At 50.8% G+C, this 8742-nt stretch overlaps 1 protein-coding gene across 1 annotated transcript in view; it reads right to left on the reverse strand.

Annotated features, from left to right (window-relative positions):
- The window catches only part of Tyn (trynity), a 79321-nt gene extending 75102 nt beyond the window's left edge, over positions 1–4219 (reverse strand). Inside the window, exon 1 of the mRNA XM_077683442.1 lies at positions 3713–4219. The gene's annotated coding sequence lies outside the window, so the exon portion shown is untranslated. The remainder of the gene's footprint in view (positions 1–3712) is intronic.
- Positions 4220–8742: the final 4523 nt, after the last annotated feature.

Here is an 8742-nt window from a genome sequence, read left to right on the forward strand (position 1 = left end):
GGTCTCCACCAGAAACACAGCCGCCATCAGCGGGAACCGAATCAGCGCGACCTCGCACTCGGTAGCACCGTAGCGCCATGCCATAGGTAACAAACGCAGTTGTTTCTGACGAAATTATCCGCTTTTACGTACCACAGCGTGGTTCAGTTGCGGTTAATGAATGTCCGTGTACCGACGTAGCCTGCAAAGAGCGTAAGGCGGTGTCTCGTTGCTTCCGAAAGGCATCCGCACTGCCAGGATTCTTCCGGTACCTTGGCTGGCTTCGCGCCCGGCACGAGAAGCCCGAGTGTTCGTGAAAACGGGCAAAGCCTTGTCCGGGTTCTTTTACTGCCGCCCTCGCTTTCCGCGCCGGGAACATCGTGCCAACGCTCGGTCGCAAAAAACAAAACAGCCTCAGGGGCAGGCAGAGTGGGCGTTCAGGCTTCCGTCGTGGCGTCGTCTTGCGTACCGACTACCGAGACGGTCATTCGCGCTCTAAGAAACCGCGAATCACGCGCCGACCGAGTGCGGCGCTCCACCGGAAGGAGAGCAAGTGCGAGAGCTGTCCGTCGACTCGGCGGCGCACATCTGACGTAAGCCGATGAGGAGAGCGGAGCACTGCGAGGCCGCCCGCCCGACGTGTCTAGCCAGCGGCGTGTCTGCCGCCTTGCAGAGTATACAGCAGTCCGAGCTCGCGTGTCGTCGCCAGCGTCGTCGTGGTCGCGTGAGCGCTGCGAGATTTCGGTGAATGACTCGATCCGCTGGGGCGCAGCTCCGCTTGCTGACCCGCAGCCGTCCAACGGCGAGCATCACGTGGAACAAGACCAGCCGCTTCTTTTCTCCGTAGATGTTTTTAAATGCAGAGCATTTCTTTAACTCACATGTAGCGTCCGGCGTCCGTCCGCAACAGCTCAGCGGCAGGTGCACCCTCTCCCCCACTCCTCCTCTCCCGCATCACGCTACCCTCCTCGCTCTCAACAACAGGTTCGCACCCCTCCCCCGTACACTATATAAAAAAAATAATACTTATCGGCGCCAGGTTTCGATCCCACGACCCTGCGGGCGGAACGCAAGGTACATGGTGCTCGTCCCACTGCGCCACAAAGCCGACACAGAATCAAAGGCTACGAACGCGCCTTATATCCTTGACTCATTCAAACTACGTCAAGAAGCTGCTGATACAACGCATTCACTACCTGTGGGCGGAACGCGAGGTACATGGGGCTCTTCCCACTGCGCCACAAAGCCGACACAGAATGGGAGGCTACGAACGCGCCTTATATCCTTGACTCATTCAAACTACGTCAAGAAGCTGCTGATACAACGCATTCACTACCACCAACTCCCCAAACACTAAACGTTAACGCAATACACCCACCCCCTATGCGACGCATTTACTCGAGTCCCCCTCGCGGGGAGATGGGCCCAATTTTTTGTTGTTGTTGTTGTTATTGTTGCGACGTCATTTTGCGCCAAGAGCGCATTCGTTAGCTTTACACACAAGCTTTCTGAATTGCGCTAATAGCACTGCGCGCCTCTTCACAGATTCTAAGCACACGCCTGATCCGGGCTTCTTCAACGATGAGCGCGCGTTGATCCATAGTGATTTACGGGCGAGAAAGAGCGCGGACATTTTCACAAAACACCCACCTGTCTCTCCGCTCTTCCCCGTATTTTTAGCACAATAACATCAGAAAACGTGGCCAAATAACGGCGTTAGAAACGGGAAAGGAGCGCGAGGAAGTTTTAAACACGGGCGCTGACTTGAGATTGGTCTGAAAACCTCCACAGAGTTACCAGGTCGAGTTAACAAGCGTATCTTGAACAGAAATATACTAGGAGGTGACTGAAGAAAGAAAAGGAGGCTAGTGCACCTTTGGGGGCGTCCTCACATATACCCCTCACAGCTGGAAAACAAGGTTATGTGAATGCTCAAATGTTCAGATCGCGTCTAAGAACAATATTCGTGGAAAGCTCGCTCGGAGCATCGAATGGAATTTAGAATTGCTTAATAAAGCTCGCTGCTAGGTTAGTTGGTTTATATTAATGAAAAAAAAAAATGTTTTATTAACGTATTGAATCAGTTAGCGCGTAAGACCAGCACCCACTAAATGAGACGCGTACGTACTTTTTTAATGACGAAAGCCATTCCGAGAGACGGTTCTGCGGACGTCGCGGCTGGTTTTCCTGTATTTGTCATTTTAGAGGACTAAAGTGTGTGCTCGCGGTAAGCTATCCACGTTGTTGGTCACGCTCGGCACCCGTGATTAAGAGGAAAGGCAGGGAAAGCACTAGTCGGGCTTCGTCGCTGCCGGCTTCCCGGGCGGCCTTGAAATACGTGGGTGGCGTTGGGATGTCAAATACGCTAAAATGGCCAAAAACAGGATGCAGGGCTAAAACAGGATACAGAGTGCGCCTTATGTTAAAATGGCTGACACGACAGCAGCGGACGAAGGATGTCGCCCTGCAGGCGCAAGCAACTCTGAGGCATCGTGTTGTTGATACACCGCTTGCTTGGAAAGTGTTCGCGGAGCGATGCGTCGTCGTTTCCAAAACAGCGCAGAACAACGGAACGCGAGGACTAGAGGTTATGCACGTGCTTCTGCGTTATAACTGCACACGTTGTTTGGATATTAGTTTCTTGTAACGGTTTCTCTGAAAACGTGTTCACAGAGTTCACACGAAATAACTCCCTGCCTGTTCGTTGATACTTTGAGCCTATTGCAAAACTGATATCCATAGTTCCGAATGATAGGGGGCCAATCAGTTTTCGCCATTACACTCCCTGAGGTGGTAATACGAAGACCAGTGATGTTTTCTTCTTCTCATTGTGTAACGTCCGTTGAAGCCCTCAGGGGTGTCGTTTTAAGAACACGATCCCCCGCGGTGGCTCAGTATATAGCTAAGCCGTTGTGCTGCCAAGGCCAAGCACGCGGGCTTGATCCCGGCCGCAGCGGCCACTTTTCGGATGGAGGCGAAAAGCAAAAACGCTTGTGCGTCGAGATTTCGGCGGACGTTAAAGATCTCCAGGTGGTGGAAAATGATCCGGAGCGCCCGTATCCTATAGGCCTCGTAGCCTATAGGCGCGCCTCGTAGCCTATAGGTGCAGCTCCGTTGCTTAAAGCCGTCGAAATTCGATTTTCTCCTTGTTTCAAAAACTATTTTGGACTCGGTTGTTTACTGCAGAATGTGTGCTGGCACCCACTCGCCATCGATGCAAACTTGTCACAGAGGGTCGTCGCGTTTTCGGTTCATTGCAAAACCCCAGCATATATGTACTGCACGTAATAGGATGTTAACCATTTAGCTTGCGTGCTTTTGTTATTTTGTAATAGCAGGCATGTGCAAAAATGTGGCAAAGGAACATATTAGACAATCTAGACGGGCAATGTGTACTCCAATGGTATACCCGGGTAAAGGAGCTCATTTTTCGCCAGATCCAACGACAAAATGGAGCGTGGAGACCGCATTCGAGGCAGAGCGCACGGCCGTTTGGACACTTCGGAATTTAAGCGAGGCGGTAAATTAGAAACGAGAGGGGACGCTTGACCGGCACACCATGTTATGCGCCGTCGTCAACTTTATAGGTGTACTCCACAGGCGGCGATTCCGTGATGGCTTTGGCCCGGAGTAGCCGGCCGGCCGCGTGTGTTTCGTGAACCTGAACCACTCACCACAGTAGTGACCGGTAGTTCGGCGCAATATTTATGAGCCAGCAGCTCGTACTACTTACCGAGCTGGAACGGACGAGCTCACGAAAGCAGTTCTGCCGGTTATATGCTTCGCAGCTGACGTGCGGAGCAGTAAATGCCAAAGAAGCGGCGGAGTCCGCTGCGTGGACAGCTCCAAAGCAGTCGTTTTTCCTCCGCGCGAAAATATTTGTAATTGGCCAACGGGCCGGCCCGTCCCGAACAATGGCGCACAAATCACTTTTCTCCACGCGACCGAGCAAACGGAGCATTGTGGGGAAGGCCGCTATCTCGCAAATCCTGGCCCGGCATCGATTGGAATCGCGGTGGCGGCGAACAGGAACCGGGCCCGTCCCACGATCGGAATCCTCCCCCGGCGAGCGGCGCGGCCGTTTTGCGTGCCGCATTTGCGTCCATCGCGGGGCCCGTCCGCGGACACAAGGGTCCCGACTGAGCGGTGTTCTCCGCGTGTCGTTGATAGATGGGCCGTCCGCTAAATCCCGATGTAAAGCGTTTTCCCGAGGGAGCGGCTCGTGTGTGTGGCATGCCGGCGCACGCGCCTGATTAGAAACGGCTGCCGTGCGCACACACGCATCCGAGTCGGCTCATTTGTTTCTTCTCGGCGTTGGCGGGTTTGTTAGCTTCCCCTCCCCCCCTTAGCGCGGGAACAAAAAGCGGGGCTTCCCCCCTGCGCCGGCGTCCGGTGGCTCCTTCAACAACGGCCAGGTCGGCCTTCCGGTCTCGGGGTCACCCGCTTCAAGAAAGCAATCGCACAAAGCGCCGCGCAGAAGAATGCGTGCGCACGCACGCGTGTCACTTAGCCCGGCGCGGTCTATTTCTTCTCGCGCTCGGAATAAGTTTAGCAGCTTCCAGCGGGATTAAAGGAGGCCCGCGCGATCAGAGCGAATGCCGCGCGCACTGTCACGTGTTATGCGGCGCTTGCAACTAGTGGCGTACTGACCCCACGCGTGGCGAACGAACAGTGCAGGAGGAGGAAAACTGAAAGGCCTACCCTATATTGCGCCTACAGCGGAACGCATTATGTACTGCCACGTAGTGCGTGCAGTGTGTTTTCCGGGAAATCAGGAAGCCCGCTCGTCGCATGCATTCGAGGTCGATTTGGCGACCGTCAATGCTAAAGGCGCGCGCATTCCGGTATATTTTTACTTCAAAACGAATTTTACAGGCGCGTTGTTCTTCAGGGTGTACTGTCTACATAATTCTGGCGAAAACGCGTCCACAAATTATTGCTGTTTAATTCACAGGTTTCATGCAGTTTTGACATCCCAAAATCTTTTTTTTTTGTAATGCTCATTACAAATGAAATAAGCTTAGACAGATTTGTTCTACCTATTTGGATATATTAACACAAAAATTTTGTCTAGAAGAAGATATTGTTGCTGACTGATTTCCATCTTATCTTCTTATGGCCTTGATTGCATTAAAAACTCACCTACTCGTGAACGGTTTCTCAAAGAACACTTCGGATCCTGCTTTGACCACACAAACATACGGACTTCCCGCCATTCTTTAATCGTCTAGGTAATCATACACTATTTTGTTGCTTGCCGTCTTTCGAAACGGACGCCTCTTCCCATATGCGACACGCAGAGCTACAGGCTTAAAGTGGTCACTACGAAGTCCCAATAGTTAACTATCACAAACAAGTTCGATAGAACAGCATAAGTTTAAGTATTTAATCGGCTAACTCTTTTAAACAACAATTCCCCGCACAAAGCTTATGTCATTACTTGTAATCAGCTTAATGCGTTATGGAGAAGTAACTAAGGAGAAAGCTCAGCTTGCCGAACAAAGACACTTTTCAGGCTGTTACTCACAGTTACTGGTAGGGCAGACGCTTCAAGCTAGCTCAGAGTAACCAGACCTTAGGTTAATAACATATAGCTGGCAGGACTAGAGCTCTTCTCCGCGTCGAGAAACGCCAGTACTTTTCTTTTCCTATCAGATTTGCAATTACCCATCAGAGAACCCAGGAAAGACCTAGCTCTTAAAAAACATATACGCGGGAAGACTGCTTCAGTTTCTTTTCGAGAGTTCTTTTCCCGGTAAACCGATTAATGTAGCCGATTCGTTCAGCCATTTTTTACCTCGCAACTATGAATGCACTCCGCTCCCTATCATCGCTAGCTGTACCCACGGTAAGGACTTTCTACAAAGACGCCGTAAGGACGGTATCGAAAACTATGATTTTAGTATTGCCAGTAACACTTCGAATTTGAGAGAAGCCTCTTTCTTAAACCATTGTAGTTTTACCGAAAAGTTTCATTTTCTCTAACCGACAGTTCGGTTTTTATTCGGGCAGAGGCAATTAGATATTGCTGTTATGAGAATTTTTACATGGATTAGGCGCCGCTTTAAAGCATAATTCATTCAGTGTATGTCATCTTTTTCTAGACATTACAAAATCTCTGACACAGTTAAGCACGATTTCTGTTTCAGAAGCTCGTGCCAATCACCGGGTCTCGGAGGGCCATTTTAAAATTTTATTGGGAGCAACCTCTGTGGACGAACAAGGGTAGTTGTGTGTCATAGCCATAGTTACAAGCCAGCTGCCACTCAAAGCAAGAGCATACCCCCCTCCCTCCCCACCCCCCAAGGTATGACTTGTTGAAACAATGTTTCGCTGTTTTTATAAATTATCTCTCATCAGCAACTTCAGAGGGTGGTGTGTTTCAGTGCGCAGACGTTTCGGTGTTGCTCACTAAATGTTATTCAGCGAAGTGTTTACGAAAGGATGCAATGGTACTCTGATAACGTCTAGCCATCAATGTAAATAAGATAAAACAGTTTTATTTTATAAACCATTTGAAACAACACTTTGATAAATTTTTTCAGCCGCTTTTTTTTTTTGACCATGGGATTGTTCTCTATGACAGCATTGCTCTATGATTGTTCTCTATGACTGTTATATACCTATAGGTATTCATTTTAACAGTGGTCTGTGATGGCAACCTCTTCTAACGTAGATCTTCCCTTAGAAGTGTGGCGTGGTTACTATACAACTTCAATTAGCTCTGTCTCATTGCCTGTAAAGAAAACTATTTTTCATATTTTTCATATTTTTAATATTTTACAAAACTATTGCTCATACAGAATGTGCAGGATTCTGCACCGTACGGATGAAACATCTTCCATCTTTCGCAATGACCACGAAGACGTGGCTGCCATCGACCGACTCAAGCCCGCTTCTCGGGCCCTATATATAGACCAGCATCCAGCCTTCCGGCACGCAACGGTCCACACTCCTGACACCCGTTTCTCTTCCGTGCATGGTTCGCCTTGCTGTTCACTGGGTTTCGGAACAATCGACTACCGTCAGGGGGGAGGGCAATTTATGGCGGTCAAGCAATTTCTGGCGGTCATGCCGATGACGACGAATCGTGACCTGCACGAGCACCTGGCCAATAAAAACAGCGGTCGTGAGCTCGGTCAGTCACCATCTTGTCTCCGGTGTGAGCGTTCACGTCGTTGCTTCGTCTAGGCGCAACAACGACAATTGTGGTCACGGACGTGATATGAACACACATCTTGACTGGCACCGGCATCGCCTCCGTAGCGTCCTAGAGAACCGTGCTGAAGCAATGTTAATCGCGGGCCATTCTTCGCCGTACCATTCGCCACCATGACTCTGTCTCCCGAAGAATACTGGCCGCCACCACTTGAGCGACCTGAGCCCCGGCGGCTGGCTCAGGTATAGGTCAGATTTTATGTCAAAGGCGTCGCATTTCCCTTCCAGCGATTGCAAGTCCTTAAGGAAACATTGCCCATCGACATTCTTGGCCGGTTGCACCTTCCCCGGAACGTATACACATGCGATGCCGTGCGGCTTGCCTACGCCGATTTTGTAAAGAGATTCCACCATTCTCGGGCATCTAAGCACTCGCGGAAGCGCAGGCTGTGTCTGCTCGAGCTCGTGCCCCCGTGCCCGCGCGGGTGTCTTCACGGCCAGCGGGCCTTGCTCCACATAAGCACCCACCACTCGTCCCGTACACACGGGGTCCTCGCGACGAAGCTTCGCTTCACAGCCAGCTGTCCCCGACGCTTCATCGCCATTGATGCCTCCTTCAGCCCCCGTTGCTCGCAGCTCTCCTGAGTCTCCCGCGATGGTCGTCATGCAACGCTCTCACCGGGCATTTTGCTGAGGCTCCGTCAAGCCCGGGTGACACCTTCGATGCGCAGCGTCGCGTTCACCTCCTTAGCCCGATTTGCCGGGACACCGGCTGCACGGGGCTTCACACACTAAGTCATCCGTCGATACACTTGCTCACACGGAACTTTCTTCAAGCCTGCCCACATACACGGCGCCCCGCAAAGTTCCACCTACCAGCCTTACTCACCCAGAAGAGCATTAGTACATATCAGCTGGTTCATAATTCAGGGTTATGTTCATAGTTACAGTTATGTCATTGCCACAGTTATGCCGTAAAATTCAGAGCAAGCGCCCTCATGTAGGCAAGTCGAGATCACTGGCAAAGTGGAGAGGGAGCGCTATGCTGGAATGGCCCCAAAATTCAGGATGGCGGCGACAAAGATACCCCGCCAGGAAAACAAAAAAACAAAAAAACAACAACAACGGAATGAACATGGACCTAACAGTTTGCTAAAGAATGTTAGTCATCACTCTCAAAGCCATCAAAAGACTCCTCCGAGTCAGTCCCAAAGAAAAGTTGTATAGGGATGCAGGTGTAGGAATGCACAGTATAACCGACACAGCCAAAAGAAAAACGAGAAATGGCACTTATAGATCGGGACATGGAGGAAAGAAAAGCATCTGGCCATCGATCTGCGAACCAGGATTGGGTAATTTTGGATTATAGACTGGCCATGGCACGAAAGTTTTGCCTGGGCGCACTAGATCTTGGGGCGCGAAGCATAGTCCTAGGGGGGTACTTTCCCGTAACGGCGCGGAAGTTTGAAATTAGCAATGGGTTTGGGGGGGGGGGGGGGGGGAGGGGGGGGGGATTATACGAGTTGGAGCGCTTATTCGGAATTTTATGGTATTTATATATATCACAGTTCAACCGGTCCCTGGTGATGTGGCTTACATATTATT

This window comes from Haemaphysalis longicornis, unplaced genomic scaffold (assembly GCF_048455015.1).
Source record: "Haemaphysalis longicornis isolate Haplotype H1 unplaced genomic scaffold, Haemaphysalis longicornis Haplotype H1 scaffold_1, whole genome shotgun sequence".
NCBI lineage: Eukaryota > Metazoa > Arthropoda > Arachnida > Ixodida > Ixodidae > Haemaphysalis > Haemaphysalis longicornis.